Source organism: Lutra lutra, chromosome 6 (genome assembly GCF_902655055.1).
Source record: "Lutra lutra chromosome 6, mLutLut1.2, whole genome shotgun sequence".
Taxonomy (NCBI): domain Eukaryota; kingdom Metazoa; phylum Chordata; class Mammalia; order Carnivora; family Mustelidae; genus Lutra; species Lutra lutra.
Window position 1 is genome coordinate 60,932,994 of NC_062283.1, and position 15,587 is coordinate 60,948,580.

At 38.3% G+C, this 15,587-nt stretch overlaps 1 protein-coding gene and 1 non-coding gene across 2 annotated transcripts in view; both read left to right on the forward strand.

Moving 5' to 3' along the window:
• SUPT3H (SPT3 homolog, SAGA and STAGA complex component) overlaps nucleotides 1–15,587 on the forward strand; it is a 566,769-nt gene that overhangs the window by 458,183 nt on the left and 92,999 nt on the right. The window lies entirely within an intron of this gene.
• On the forward strand, nucleotides 2,049–2,239 carry LOC125103463 (U2 spliceosomal RNA). Its single transcript, XR_007128445.1, has one exon. It is a non-coding gene; the product is annotated as a U2 spliceosomal RNA (small nuclear RNA).

Here is a 15,587-nt window from a genome sequence, read left to right on the forward strand (position 1 = left end):
ACTGCTAGAACTTGTACAGGAATTCAGTAAAGTGTCAGGATATAAAATCAATGCACAGAAATCAGTTGCATTTCTCTACACCAACAACAAGACAGAAGAAAGAGAAATTAAGGAGTCCATCCCATTTACAATTGCACCCAAAACTATAAGATACCTAGGAATAAACCTAACCAAAGAGACTAAGAATCTATACACAGAAAACTATAAAGTACTCATGAAAGAAATTGAGGAAGACACAAAGAAATGGAAAAATGTTCCATGCTCCTGGATTGGAAGAATAAATATTGTGAAAATGTCTATGCTACCTAAAGCAATCTACACATTTAATGCAATTCCTATCAAAGTACCATCCATTTTTTTCAGAAAAATAATGGGATTTCTTATCAGACTAATTGTTTTTACCATTAAAATTTAAATACCATTTAAAGATGATTATTCCTGAGAATAACTGTGTTGATTTTTACTTTGGGGATTGGTAGTGGTTGAAGAACATTAATGACATTGTCACCTTAAAAATAAGGTCTCAAGAACTGAATTGCATAGTTGTCACTCTGTTTTTGCATACTAGCTAGATTTTGCATACTAGCTCTTATAAAACAGAAATCTGAAGAAAAAAATGTCATGGTCTCAAATTTATAAAGCTTCATCCAATTCAACTTATATAAGTTTGTATATTTGTGTAAGTTATTGAAAAAAATTTTAGAGACTGATGAGTATCTTAAAGTTGGTGATAATTTTTTTAAATTATTTCATTTTTTTTCTCTCATCCTTTGAAAAAACGCTTACGTTTTCATAAAGGAAGACATTGGGGGAAAGTTGCTTTCTATCTAGACATGTTTCTTGGAGTTCAGTATCTGGTAATTCCCTTATGCATCCACGCATACATTGGAAAGCAGTTCTATATTCATGAAGAAAGATCTTGTTTGATAGAAGCTTTTTTTTTTTATGATCAGTTAGCTTACATATAGTAGTACATCATTAGTTTTTGATGTAGTGTTCAGTGATTCATTAGTTGAGTATAATACCCAGTGCTCCTCACCACACATGCCCTCCTTAATACCCACCCATTTACCCCATCCCCCCACCCCCTCCCTTCTGTAACCCTCAGTTTCTTTCCCCGAGTCCAGAGTCTCTCATGGTTTGTCTCCCTCTCTGATTTCTTTCCATTCAGTTTTCCCTCCCTTCCCCCGTAGTCTTCCACACTATTCCTATGTTACACATATGAATGAAACCATATGATAATTGTCTTTCTCTGCTTGACTTATTTTACTAACTATAATCCCTTCCAGTTCCATCTATATTGATGCAAATGGTGGGTAGTCATCCTTTCTGATGACTGAGTAATATCCCATTGTATATATAAACCACATCTTCTTTATCCATTCATCTGTTGAAGGACATCTTGGCCCTTCTACAGTTTGGCTATTGTGGACATTGCTGCTAGAACACTGGGGTGCACATGCCCCTTCCTTTCACTACATCTGTATCTTTGGGGTAAATACCTAGTAGTACAGTTGGCTGGGTTGTAGGGTAGTTCTATTTTTAACTTCTTGAGGAACTTCCAGAGTGGCTGAACCAGCTTGCATTCCCACCAAAAGTAAGAGAGTTCCCTGTTCTCCACAGCCTCACCAATACTTGTTTCCTATCTTGTTAATTTTTGCCATTCTGACTGCTGTAATGAGATATTGGTGGTATCTCATTGTGGTTTTGATTTGTATTTCCCTGATGGGAAATAGTGATGTTGAACTAGTGATGTTCCTAGTGATGTTGAACATTTTTTCATGTGTCTATTAGCCATTTGTATGTCTTCTTTGGAGACATGTCTGTTCATCCCTCAGTTTTTAAATTTTTTTTTTCATGGTGCCGATTTCTTCATTTCTTTAGTAATTTTTTCATTTACTGAAAGTAGTGCTGGTTTGTTAGAAAATTAAGAAAATATATAATAGTGAAGGGCAAATAAAACTTACTTTACGAAGGATATCAGCACATCCCAATAAAAGGTATAGCAAAAGCTTTAAATGAATTGTCCTATCAGAAATTGATATTTAATCGCTTCTCGGCCTTTTGGCTAAGATCAAGTGTAGTATCTGTTCTTATCAGTTTAATATCTGATACGTCCTCTATCCGAGGACAATATATTAAATGGATTTTTGGAGCAGGGAGATGGAATAGGAGCTTGCTCCGTCCACTCCACGCATCGACCTGGTATTGCAGTACTTCCAGGAACGGTGCACCCCTTTGGGGGCTAAAATATGTTGTCTCCAATAACAGAGTTTGATTTTAGCGACAATAGATCTCAGTTTTTATTTTTTTCCGCTTTGGAGTATTAAAGTTTACTATGATTTCTTTTCTTCATACCAGCAACTCTTTAGAATTCTGTACCCCGCATTTTTGGTACATTGTCGGACAACGTTCATTCTTAATTTAGCAAAGTGTTTGGCAAACAGTCTTGGGTGAGTGTGCTGGGTTTGTCGCAATAGTCTCCTGTTTCTTTATTTCCAGATTACTTAAGTATGGAGGCAGAGTTTTTTTGTCTTTTTTCTAGTGATTGGGGGAAAAACAAACTGGTAGGGTCCCTGGACCTTTGTGTTACAAAAAAAAAAAAAAAAAATTTGATATTTAATTGTTTGAAGAGTATTTCTTCTCTCAGCCTAAAAATTAAAATGCTTTTGGTAATGGTTTTTTAAAAATATTCTTAGAATTTCCTTATGCATTTAAAATTTTTGTGAATGAAGTGTTTTTCAGGGAAAATAATACTCCAAAGAGTTACCCAGTATACTGATTGTTTATCATGCAGAAGAAGGTCAGACATGTGTTTTATCTAGATCCTTGCTGTTCACAAGCAGTGAATGGTGCCCATGGTTTACTTACTCTAAGCATGATCCAGCTCTCTATGGCAAGTGCTCTAAATGGCTGATATAAAATCAGGTGTATAATTTTGAAAGCCAGAAAAAGGAAACTGTGTTCATTGGGTGAGATGACGTAATCCAGCGTGTAATGCCTAAACCTATTTTAGCTTCTCCTGAATGATATTCACCTAGAAAAACATGTTAACCCCTCTGAGGTTGCTTGTTATCAGGTGCTTTTCTATTGCACTAGAATAGGGAGACAGTAAAGTTTTTTTTAAGTGTGGTCATTAACCTATAAAATACCTTCAGCAAGTCCTTAGAAGCGAGTCGTGCTTCAGTGTCCATTAGCTGCCTTAAATTCTCAGACAGAATCACAGTATTTTAAAACCGGCTGAGATTTGCAAAAGCCAGTGAGTCTCAGCATCAGAGAAACTTCACAGTGTACCCAGAGGCACCTTTCGAGGGAGTGACAGGGCTGACCCTGGAATCCGGCCTCCCTACTCTCCGTTGACTGCTCTTCCACTCTGGCCATTGACTTTCATGCGGGGAGATCTGTTATGGATGCTAGGGATCCTCTCATATCTTTGGTTCTTGAGGACTGTTGGAAATAGACACAGAGGTATCGAAAATGTAACATTTCCTTTAGGAATGCCTCACATTAAGCTTTTAAAAAAACAAAAAGCAGTATAGCAGATTGCTTTGACTATTTTGATCTAGACTTTCACATTCATCAATAATTCTTACGTCATAATTACATTAGATTTGCTGGCATTTTATTTGTTCAAACTGGAAAATGAAATGTCACAAAATATTAGAATAATTTTCTAATGTAAATACCAAAGATAAATCGGGTAAGAATTCTTAAATATTTGTGTTTTTGACTGGAAGCAAAAATCTTCTCAATAAATTTTTTGGAAGTACTAAATCTATCCTTCTAGATTGGAGCCACATACCATTTTATGGTTGTGGGCTACTGATTCTCAGAAATAAATTAACATATGTTGTATTTATCATATAAGAATAACCTAAAAGTCAGTGTTCTCTAGAAAAATCTGTGAAACTTTTAATGTAGTTGTTTTTAATTTTGAAATAGGGTGGGGGGTTGCAGTGATGAAATTCATTATGTCAAATTATATGAAATTACAGTTTCTCTAGGTGAGAAACAGTTGAATATCAGGAATTTTATATGGTTCAACTAACACAGTGTTCCTTTTAGAATTAATTAGGGAGAGAATGTTCGAAATTTAGAAATAAAGAAGTTGGAAGAGTTTGGCAGAGAAGATCATTAAAATCTGAAATGAGTGTTGGTTGATCAAATAATAATTTTCGTAATATTTTAGAAGAAAATTTTCACTTCCATTATGTTATTTATCCTCACAACACAGCAAGATGAGTGTTAATTATCCCCACTTTCTAGGTAGGAAAACTGAGATTTAGAGAAAAATTAAGTAGCTAGCTTAAAATTACATAGTAAGTCCCAGAGCTCTATCTGTGGACAGGAATATTTTGTGGTTCCCTGGACCATGGGCTTCAGTGAAGTCTCACTCATCCTACTCATTAAACTTCCTCTTTGCAGAATGGTCTCTGTTCTTAACTCTTTAAGTAGTCTTAGCCTGGAAACACGCGATCATATTTTCTAAACTACATTGTGTCGAAGGCAAGTGTTCCAAGAGGTGTTAAAAGGTGTTCCGCTAGAAAAGGGTTTCTTCATAAGATTGTTCAAAAAATCTGTGTGTTATATCTAGAAGATCCACACAAAATCTCATTCATTAAGAAAAGTCAAGGTATGGGGTGCCTGGGTGGCTCAGTGGGTTAAAGCCTCTGCCTTCGGCTCAGGCCATGGTCTCAGGGTCCTGGGATAGAGCCCCGCATCGGGCTCTCTGCTTAGCAGGGAGACTGTTTTCCCCTCTCTCTCTGTCTGCTGCTCTACTTGTGATCTGTGTCAAATAAATAAATAAATAAATAAATAAATAAAAATCTTTAAAAAAAAAAAAAAAAGAAAAGTCAAGCTGTTTCAAAAATGAAGTTACAGGTGACATTGTAATATATCCATCACAGTGTCTACTTTATATTTTCTTTTATTTATTCAGTATTGAGAAGTTTTGATTCACAAATATAGCAGTTTTTACTAATGTTCTAAACAGACCTGCAGTAGTTTGGCCCAAAAGAAAAATAGTCAGAATTTTTTGTTTAAAAGTTGTTTCACTAATAATACCTAACAAGTGCTCACATTTTTAAACTGGTAATGTTAAAGATTAAAATATGGATTTCTAATCAAGGGTAATTCTTCATGGATTTCTGGAAAATATTTTAAGGTTTCTTAAAATATGATAAGCAAGTCAGTGTCATAAAGAAAATCTCAGTCACCTGACATCTCTTCTCTGACAGATATTTACTTAAAGTTTCAGGGTCCAATTTATTTTGCTTTGCCCGTTGAATCCAAATTTGGTGAACTTCATTAATGAAACTGTTTATGCTATTGTGAGCATAGCATCATAATTTTGTATTGCCAGATAGAGGTGGCACCGCCCCATTCTATTGTAAAAACTGTTCAGTTAATTTTTCCTAATCATCAGACAGAAATGGGGGAGGAGGAAAGCAAGATCTTCTCTCATTTGAACCCCTCCATCTACAGCAATATCTTAAGTTGGGGCAGCCAGCGAATTTGTTTGTAAGAACTTACCCAGTTCCAATTTGAAAATTCTACTGTCATTAACAACAAGGTTGTCTCTAGTAAATAGATGTTATTCAAACACATTTTGCTTTTTTCTGCCTTCACTTCTATGTTAGTAGTAAAGACCTCGAATTTGGGTTGGCATGTAGTATAGATCCTAAAGTGATGTACTCAAATTTCCACAGCTGGATAGAGAATATTTATCTGGTCTACTTTAAATATCAAAAAATAAACTAACAAAACACAAATTCGAAGACATAACTTACTAATCAATAAAACATTAAAAGAAGTTTAAATATAAAACATGAGATGACAGAACCTTTATTCTGAATAGCACAGAAATTGTAAATGGATGTTCAAATCAAACATCAGGAGGCCCCTGAAAATCCTTCAAAGAATCCTAGAGTTTTCAGGAACACAGCGTGAAAAGGCAAAAACCCGTATTCCCTAATGGAGGCCATATTCAAAATAGAAATGAAAGGTGAGAACCCTAACCAGCCCGGTGTATTTTCTCCAACTTTGTGTCCTTCAAAGATTTTTAAATATTGAAGTAGTTCAAGACGTTAACATATCTCTATTTATTGTAAAAGGCAAGCTGTATTTTGAATAATAGAGGAAAAATTCAAACATGAATGCAAGGAAAGAGCAGTGATTGACAACAAAGAGAAACTTCTTGAGTAGAATATTCTAAAAGGATGAGATCTTGAGATTTGACTGTATTACTGTAGTTTTTAAGGTTTTGCAGTCTTCTGAATGGAGAGAGAGTGGGAAAATATTTAGAGTGACTCCCAGAAGGAAATTATTCTTTCTTTAAAAAAAAAAAAAATCATGGATTCTTTTAACTCATATATTCATGAAAGCAGCAAAAGTTGGGAGGAATGAACCTCAGCTGACATATTTCTAAACTTAAAAATTATACTCTAAAAATGGCAAGAATCTTCTTTTAAGTCTGTGAATAAATATGAAAATTATATATATTGAGTTAGACATACAGCTCCAGTAAATTAAGTTGTTTACATTCACCTAGCAAAAATACTATTTAAATTTTCAGTGAATATTTTATATCTGACCGGGTGAATATTAGAAAGGAGCACACTGGTTTTATTAAAATACATTGCTTATTGACCATTGCCAGAAACATCTAAAATTCATAAGTGTGTTTTGTTTAAGTGAAACATTTGTGTACTGTTTTATTGATAGTGTGACCAAAATCCCCTCCCACAGCCATGATGAGAGCCTGTTGAACTGGAGATGATTTACTTTTTGATGATTTCTTAAATAGTGTTACGTACTTTAGTCTTACAAATATAATCATTGAACTGTCATTTAATTTACTGATGTAGTTGCAGAGTTAATCCCACAACATAATAAGTGGATTGTTTTAAGTGGAAAATTTACACCTTCCCAAAACGAAACAGATACCTAGCTTTTATTGTACCCAACGTGTATTTAAGGCTATATCCAAAGTAGGAAAAATATGCAGGAAAAAAAAAAATTACGCCTTGTTTTCCTGACTGGTGTTTTAATTATGATTTGATTTAAACCAAATCCCCTAGGCTATGTATGCACAGATCAAATATTCCACCCCCACACACTGCCTCTGCATGACCCCAAGCTGTGAGAAGAGAAAATTCACGGCCCATATGTCAGTCAGATGTTAATTCTTGCCCTGGCACCTGGATAGGCTCTCCCACCTGACTGGAGTGCACTTGCAGTTCTGGGCATATACCCAAAATGTGGAGTAGGCTCTCCAGATCTGGAAATATTTTGGCTGATTAGTTGGCAGAGGTCACGAGGGCAGAGCCCAGTGTCAGGCTCTGAATTTGCCCAGGTGCATTCAAGGTGACAGTTGGGCAGTTGTGCCCTGATGGAAATACCAGGGAGGGAGGATTTTAGTTGACTCTCCGGCTCCAGAAGTTCACAGCCTGGCCTACAAGTTCCTGTCAATTCCAATTCAAACACTTGTGCAGATTTTATAGTTTCCAGTAGAGAAGTTAGAAACTACATTTCTGGCTCTGATTTAATTCTTCATTCCTGATCTAACCTAAAACACCTATTCCTGTATTCTAGACTAATTAGGTAAGAGCCCAAAATGTAAGTTATAGCTGACAAGCACTTCTCATCCAAGCAAGCCTTCAGTGTACGAGAGACAGAGAGAGGAGTCTTCTCTTGAAAGGAAAACTAGCCTGGGGTCTACCATGTGCTTTTTTCTGAGTCACTGTCTGAAGAAAACAGTAATAGGGGTTGGTCCCCATGTGGGTAAACTGCCTTCAGTTTTCGATGGCAAGCAATATCTTTCACTCACACAACCAGCTCACAAATGGTTAAAGTTTAAAAAAAAAAATGAATAAGGAGGTAAGGCAAGACTCTGTACCACTACAAGTCCATCTGTCACCCACCATTGCTGGAAAACCAGTTCAGAGCACATGCCTTGCTGCCAGGGTGACCACACACTTCACATACAAAGGAGAGCACTTGCCCTCTGAGTTTGGACTAAGTAGAACAGACCGTTTGGCAAAATCTGTGTTTGTACAGTTGAACTCCTCACCACTGAGAAGTAGAAGGACCAGTATTAACATCCTTACATGTCCTCAGGCCCCTACAGATCTGATATCTCTGTTTATTCATTCAATAAACACTTCCCAAGTATTGTATCAGAAATCTGTTGAAGTGGGGGTACGGAACTCAGAGATAACTAGGTGTTCCAACACAGGTGTTGGATGTGACGAAGGCAAAGGGGATGTGCATGTGACTGGTGTTGCAACCGAAGTTTGGGCAAAGTGTTTCAAGTATAGAGGAGGAGGGCACTATCTGCCTGAGGAAGTCAGGGAAGCTGTGGGGGGCCATTAACATTTGAACTGAGCTTATGAAACAGAGCTAATGGAAATAACTAAGAATTCTGAAAAGATAATTCAGGTAGAAGAAGAACAGGGGGACACCTGGGGTGGCTCAGTAGTTAAGCCTCTGTCTTCCACTCAGGTCATGATCTCAGGGGCCTGGGATCGAGTCCCGCATCGGGCTCTCTGCTCAGCAGAGAGTCTGCTTCTCCCTCACCCCTGCTCATGCTCTGTCTCTCACTCTCTCTCAAATATATAAATAAAATCTTTTTAGAAAGAAAGAGAGAGAGAGAGAAAGAAAGAACAGAGCAGAAATAAAATGGGGTGTGAAGGGAGGCTAGATGTATGAAAGCAGTCTGTTAAGGCAGAGGTGGGGAACCGAGTCTGGAGTACCTTGAGGGGAGATGAAGCCTTAAAGGCAGGGTGATGACAGTTTGAGGACTTTGAATTCCAAGCCGGTTTAGCTAGACTTTATGATGTAGGCCAACACTTACCTAACTATGTTCTGCAGAAACTCCAGGTTATCATGCAGGCGTAGTGCAAGGAAGAAAGCATTTTCTCTAAATAATACAGATGAGTTTTTATCTCTGATAAAAATATACATTGGGATCTTAGGAAGATTTTGTTTGGAAGATGTCTTTTTAACAACTAATACGGTCACCAAGGGGCTATTTGAAAATTTGGGAGCAAGGGGTTGATATGCACAAATCCATACAGTAGAAAAATAACTCAAATGATGATGTAGAGGAGAGTCTAGGGTTAGGGAGTAGAATAGGCACAGAGGCCAACTAGGTGTTATAAGCCAGAATCCAGAAAAATCTCCGCTAAGGCAATGACATTAACACCAGAGAAGATAGACTCAAGAGATATTTGGAATCAAGAATAAATAGAACAAGACCCTGAATGAAAGTATAAAAGATGACATACTGATAACTTAGGTCAGTGCATAAAACAGACAAAAGTATTCTCAGGAATATTGGTGGGGAGCTCAATGCGTAGATCACCTGAACTTAAAAAAAAATTAAAATAAAAAACAAAATAAAAAAAATTCTAGCTTTCTGTTTGAACTTCTGGGAGTGTTTTATATAGGAGTATGACCAGGAAGTCCCACATATTATTATGCCTTTTTGATGAACAAATTGACTCTCTAAGCATTAATGAATTTGGTCACACATTCCTGAAGGATGACTGTAACCAGATTTCAAAAATGTTTTCGTCATGAAAGCCATGCCCGCAGTAGCTTTGCACTAGTGTGAGATGCAAAGCATCATTTTTCTAAACTTTGATGAGCGGTTTCATCTCCATGTAAACCTGTCTCTACCACCACACACATATGCCCCCAAAAGAAATTATAAGGAAGGAGCACAACACTGACTCAGACACCAGATTTTGGAGGACTGATGGAGGGGGACGCTGTTGGCGTGTTTTCCGCAGACTCGCCAAAGGCACGGGAATGCTTCTCTGTGGAGACCAGCCGTGTGCAGCCCAGCCTTGCCCACACCACTTCTCCACCTCGGCAAGCACTTCCAGGCTGTAAGCAGCCAGTCTCAAGTTCAGACTTTCAGCCCTTCCTCGCTAAGAGCCCCTCCTTCAGATTTATGAAAGAAAACATTTCTTTCTCTGAAAGGTTTTTGTACACCGCATCTGGAAGTGTTTATTTCAGTGGCATGTAAGCTATCTGTGGATTTAGTTAGCACCAGACCCCCTTTTGTGTACTCCTGCCTTGAAAATGTTATAAATGATCTTATTGAATCTGTGCCAGTGTGCACATGGTTTGGCTGAAGGCTGCATATATCCCTTACCTGCCAGTCACCTTTGATTTATGTTCCTTCTGCTAAGCTTTTACCTTCCAAAAATGGTGCCACTGCACTGTCCTCTAAATCATCCTATTGGTTAAATTACTCCAAGATGAGTTGGTATGTTTTTGGTTGCCTATGGACAGATGAATTTATATTTGTCCGCCCTTACCCACTTCGAGTAAAGCCACTTAGAGGGGAAGATTGGGCATGTTATGTCATCGATCTCTCTGTTCCAAATGAATACCACCTGAAACACAATGCCAAGTCAAGACCAAAGTGACAAAGAAGTGTTCTTTGGCATCCACTTCTGCTACGAGACTTTTTTTTTTTGTCTTGCAAATAAGTCTGTGCCTTGAGCAGAGTCTGTGGTGGGGACTTTTCATTTCTCAGGAAAAGGGAAATAGAGTCTCAAACAAAACAAGCAAACCTCATCACAAAGATAGAGGCTTGGTAGGCTTTCCATAGTTGTACTAATTTGTGAGGTTTATGGTGTTTTCTGGAGAAAAGCAGGTGGCTTGGTAGTTATTTCAAATGTGGGCTATTTGTGGTAGTGGTTTTGAGGGGTTTCATATTTCTGAAGAGCTAAGTTTTAAGAGCGTTGGACAAAATGATGCGTTGTTTTGAACTCATTTTCTAGGAGTTCACTGGCCGTGGAACAGGCTACCAGTTATCGCCACCGAGGGTAACCTTAATACTCAGAGTGAATTTGCTAATGAGGAAGTCAGTGTTGTGCTCAGAGAGCATGACATGATTGATACAGTTTTTAAAGTAGGTTTTAAACACTCTAAATATCTCACTTCAGCTTTGCAAAGATCTGCTCTTCTTCTGTTCTATACGGTGGTAGAGGAACATTTTTCTGTTTCGTGATTGTGCTTGCAATGGTGTGGAAGCCTTTAAAACAACTTACGATCATACAGATCTCAGTATCATAGTTCACACACTATTATAAGCAAAGGAAAGAACTTCTGCGCTGCTTGGCTGTGGTCCCACTAAACCTGGAGGTATATATCCCAACAGACTTCGTTGATACTCCTCAAAATTGATTTGGAACTCCCTGTGTTCCATCAAGGTGAAAGGTGTCTCAGGAATGTGTCTGTCATATTCGAATGGTTGACAGTCATGGTACTAACGTGCTTTTCAGGGAAGCATTACAGGTAAGACTGCTGTTGTCAGAGAAAGTCAGCATCAGAGATGTGGGCACGGTATTTGCATTAAGTTGGCACTTTTATTAAAAAGAGAAAATAATACACACACACATATAGAGTCTTTTAGGTAGTTATAAGGTGTGTGCGTACATGTATGTGTGTGTACATGCAAACACACGCATGTTATAGAGTCCCTTTTTTTTTTAAAGATTTTATTTATTTATTTGACAGAGAGAAATCACAAGTAGGCAGAGAGGCAGGCAGAGAGAGAGGAGGAAGCAGGCTCCCTGCTGAGCAGAAAGCCCGATGTGGGGCTCGAACCCAGGACCTGGGATCATGACCTGAGCCGAAGGCAGCGGCTTAACCCACTGAGCCACCCAGGCGCCCTATAGGGTCCCTTTTAAAAAGATTTCTAAGGGTTTTAAATGTGTATCATTTAATCATTACAGCACCCCAGAAGGTGGTACCATTGTTAGTATCCTGAATAAATAATAATTTATTTATTATTAATATATTGTTAATATCCTGAATAAATAAATAAATATGTCTTTAATGAACCAAAAATTTCACTGATGCTGTTTGCTGTAAAGCATCATTTAACATTCTACCATCTTTGATGGCTTTTCAAGAGTTTTGAGTCCGATGATTTGCCTGAGCTACATTTTAATCACTGCTAAAAATTAACAATTTTTAGTAAATATTTATTAATAACACATGAAAGCTCGTAGCACAGTGCTAAAATATAAAGCATACTCCAAAAAATGCAAAGAATGCTTTCTTTTAAAATCATTATTATCCTAGTAGAATTCAAAAGTAAAGAAGAAGGCCAGTTTACTAAGACTCCTTGGAAAAGGAGTCTCAAAAGACCTCTCAGTGTGGAATGGAAACCCAAACACTGATTGGCCATCTTTGTAGCCTTCAGAGAATCCCTTAATGTCTCTTTTTCCACTTCCACATGTATAAAATGCGTAACTTTATAGTTTCGCAATATCTTGAGATCCATGAATGCTAGACTCCTTTCCTGCCACACATTTCTGCCCTTGTGTGGGCAAACAGGCCCAAGCTGAGGACTGTTTTACTTCCGGTGGTGGTGGCATTACTGACCACATATGGGCAGTAAGGCTTAGATGCCAAAAGAGTATATGGTGAAAAGATGAAAAGCCACAGAAATTGTCGGTTGCAAAAGTGGCTGCCAAAAGCTTTTCCAGGAATGGGAGTTAAGAGAAGTTGGAAGCTTTAGGTTGAAAGGAAAGAATGAAAGATGTAGTACATTGCAGATGGACTTTAATTATAAGTTCCCAACTCATGGGTCAGGGAAGCACCCTTCCCCACAAACATTTCCTACTCCAACTTTTAACGATTCCTAAACTTCTGTTAGTGGACAGTCATTGTCCTCTTATTTTATACACATGAGAAAATGTAATATTTCAAATATCTAGGTAAAAGGATCCATAATTCAACAAAATTGTTTGGTGATGATACCTTAAGATGCTCAGTAGTATGATCTTTGGTCCATTCTCTTAGTCCATTTGAGCAGGATCTTACTTCAGTTATTCAAGGCAAATGAGAATTTATTGTTTCCAAAAATCTCCTAAGAATTTAACTTGACATCTCTAGTCTCAGGTTATTCCAGCATCCCATAGTTAAACATTTTTCTTCGAGCCTAAATTGAATGCTTTTCTTTATTTCCTCTCAGTGGAAAGAAAAATATTACAATGTCATATGAATGAACTCTCTGGGGCCCTTCCTAATTTTAGTAACAGTACTTCTTACATACTTCTTAGGAAAATTTTGTCACTATCTCCACTTTAATCTTGAGATAGCTTCGGAACGTCCATAGTTCTTTTGAGGAAAAGTCTAGAGGAAAAATTCCTTTTTTCTAGGAAAGAAACAGGTAAATGTAGGCCCAAGGATTTCCTGGAGATGTAGGGCATTGTGGGAGTCCAGATCCCATCTTTTCTTACTTCCTTGACTTTTCTCAGAACTGTTTTTTCATTTCAAAGTCCTGAACTTTGACGCACTTCCTCTAAGATACTTTGTATTTCCTGGTCTGATCCAAACCTAATGAGGGCCTATCATCAGGTAGAGCAGTGAGACCCATGTTTTAACCATCTTAGCATCTCCCTCAGCAAAGTACAGTGTTTTTTGTTAGTTTGGTTTTGTGTTTTGTTTGTTTGGTTTGCTTATTTGGAGTTCAACATAAAAGATGGATGAGTGGTTGATCAGATGGACAGGATGATGATCTTTAAGAGAGAACAACTTAACAATGGACAAAGTTTCCAATTTTAATCTCCTTGATCAGTTTTAGGTCCCCTGAACTTGGTGTGCCATGTGTAAATTGACCCTCCACTCCTGTGATTAAACAACTTATAGATCACTGCAGGGCGGCAAAAAGGAATGATGGGCTGGTTAAGTATTACCAACCAGCATTTATCATTGATTGCTCTATAATCTAAGGCAGAATAATGCCCAAGCCATCTCATGAGCAGTATCTGTTCTAAAATGAGTATGTTCAGTGTGGAGTTCTGTACCAAACATACTGTAGAATCTTAGCATATTGGGAAAAGTATGAATTTCCACTCCTAGCGTCATACTGAAACCATAATTGGAGTTAACATGCACCTGTTGCTTGGATTGACCTTTGTTTACACTCAGCATTTCAGCACCGAGAACGAAGCTCCACATACTCACCCGGTAGAAAGAACTCTGCTATCAGCTGCAGGCTCCAGAGCTGATCTGTCTCGATCACTCTTGGATCATTTTGCAGAGTGGTATTTAGGAAATTAGATAGTATTTACAAAACATTGAATCCACACAGTTTTAGTTTATCACAGAAACAATCGTGTTTTCATAATTCCTCTTGATAGCAAGTTATTGTTGCGTATGTTTTTGTTCTTGTTTTTGTTTTATCCAGGAGAGCAATATCCAACTCTTGGGCTCTGGAAGTAGCCTTGTTATAGAAAATTATTGTTTGTGATGGTACCCGATGAAGTCAGGTTCCAGTCAGCGTGGCTGTTTTTCGAGCTATCAAACTGAAAACGTTCAGTGAGGACCAAAGTTGATAGTTAATAAGTGTTTTGAAATGACAGCAGTTATAAATATGGAACCACACTGTGGCAGAGGTGGCACCGAATCATCACAATCCACTCTGAAGCTTTCGTCAGAAAGACTTTTGGGCACCAGATATAACCACTTGGAAAACAAGATCTGAGGAACCCAGAATAACAAAATTATTTGGATATCGAGACACGTCTATCTGTTAGATGTTTATGTGTTCTCATAGACACAAAAGAGTTTTTCTGACAGAAGTCTCTTTCTTAGTGGTGTGCTCCTGTGCCGTTTCAGACACGTTTTTATGCCTGGCCATCAGTGAGGAAGAGTTTAGATGTCTTGTTTTCAAATTTAGAAGAACTGTTTTCTTCTTAGTTAACACCTTTCACACACTGCCATGAAATACATATGTCAGGTCCCACACAGATGGTAGTTGTCCTCATTCTCAGTGAGGAGCTCCCCTCTCGCTTCATTAAAGAAGTACGTTCCCGGGGCGCCTGGGTGGCTCGGTGGGTTGAGGCGTCTGCCTTGGGCTCAGGTCATGATCCCGGGGTCCTGGGATCGAGCCCCGCATCGGACTCTCTGCTCTGCGGGGAGCCTGCTTCCTTCTCTCTCTCTCTCTCTGTCTGCCTCTCTGTCTACTTGTGGTCTCTGTCTGTCAGATAGATGAATGGAATCTTTAAAGAAAAAAAAAAAAAGTACATTCCCAACATAGGGTATTCTGTGCTATATGGCCAGGTAAAATCACTGGACAGCTACAGTTTGAAGATTGGGCTTTACATGTTTTCTAGCTGTAAGAGAAGTCAAGCAGACATCATAGAGACGCTGATTCTGCTTTCCTTGGGAAAACACAGAAGAATTCTCAGAAGGGTGACAAAGGGAAGTTAGTGCCCAGACATGTGTCTTGATGTACAGTGTCAGCTGGAAGGATGGTGATTCTGCTCCGTAGGCAGATGGAAATAAGGAGAGGGAAAGAAAAAGAGAAGAAAGCCCCTGCCCCATGTATCATCAGGAAACCAAATTCTCTGAGGCCTCTCTCTCTCTGGTTCCTGAGGGCTGGTATGGTTTACTTCTTCTCACTGGCCAAGGAAGTCTGTTCCCCTGATGGGCAAGGAAAAACAAAGGTCATGAGCATTTCATTTATTTTGTTGGGATGAAGTTGTTTTCCAAATAATTAATCAGCAGTCATTTTGAATTCCTGGCATGTGGTTAGTGCCAGGTGAGACACTGGA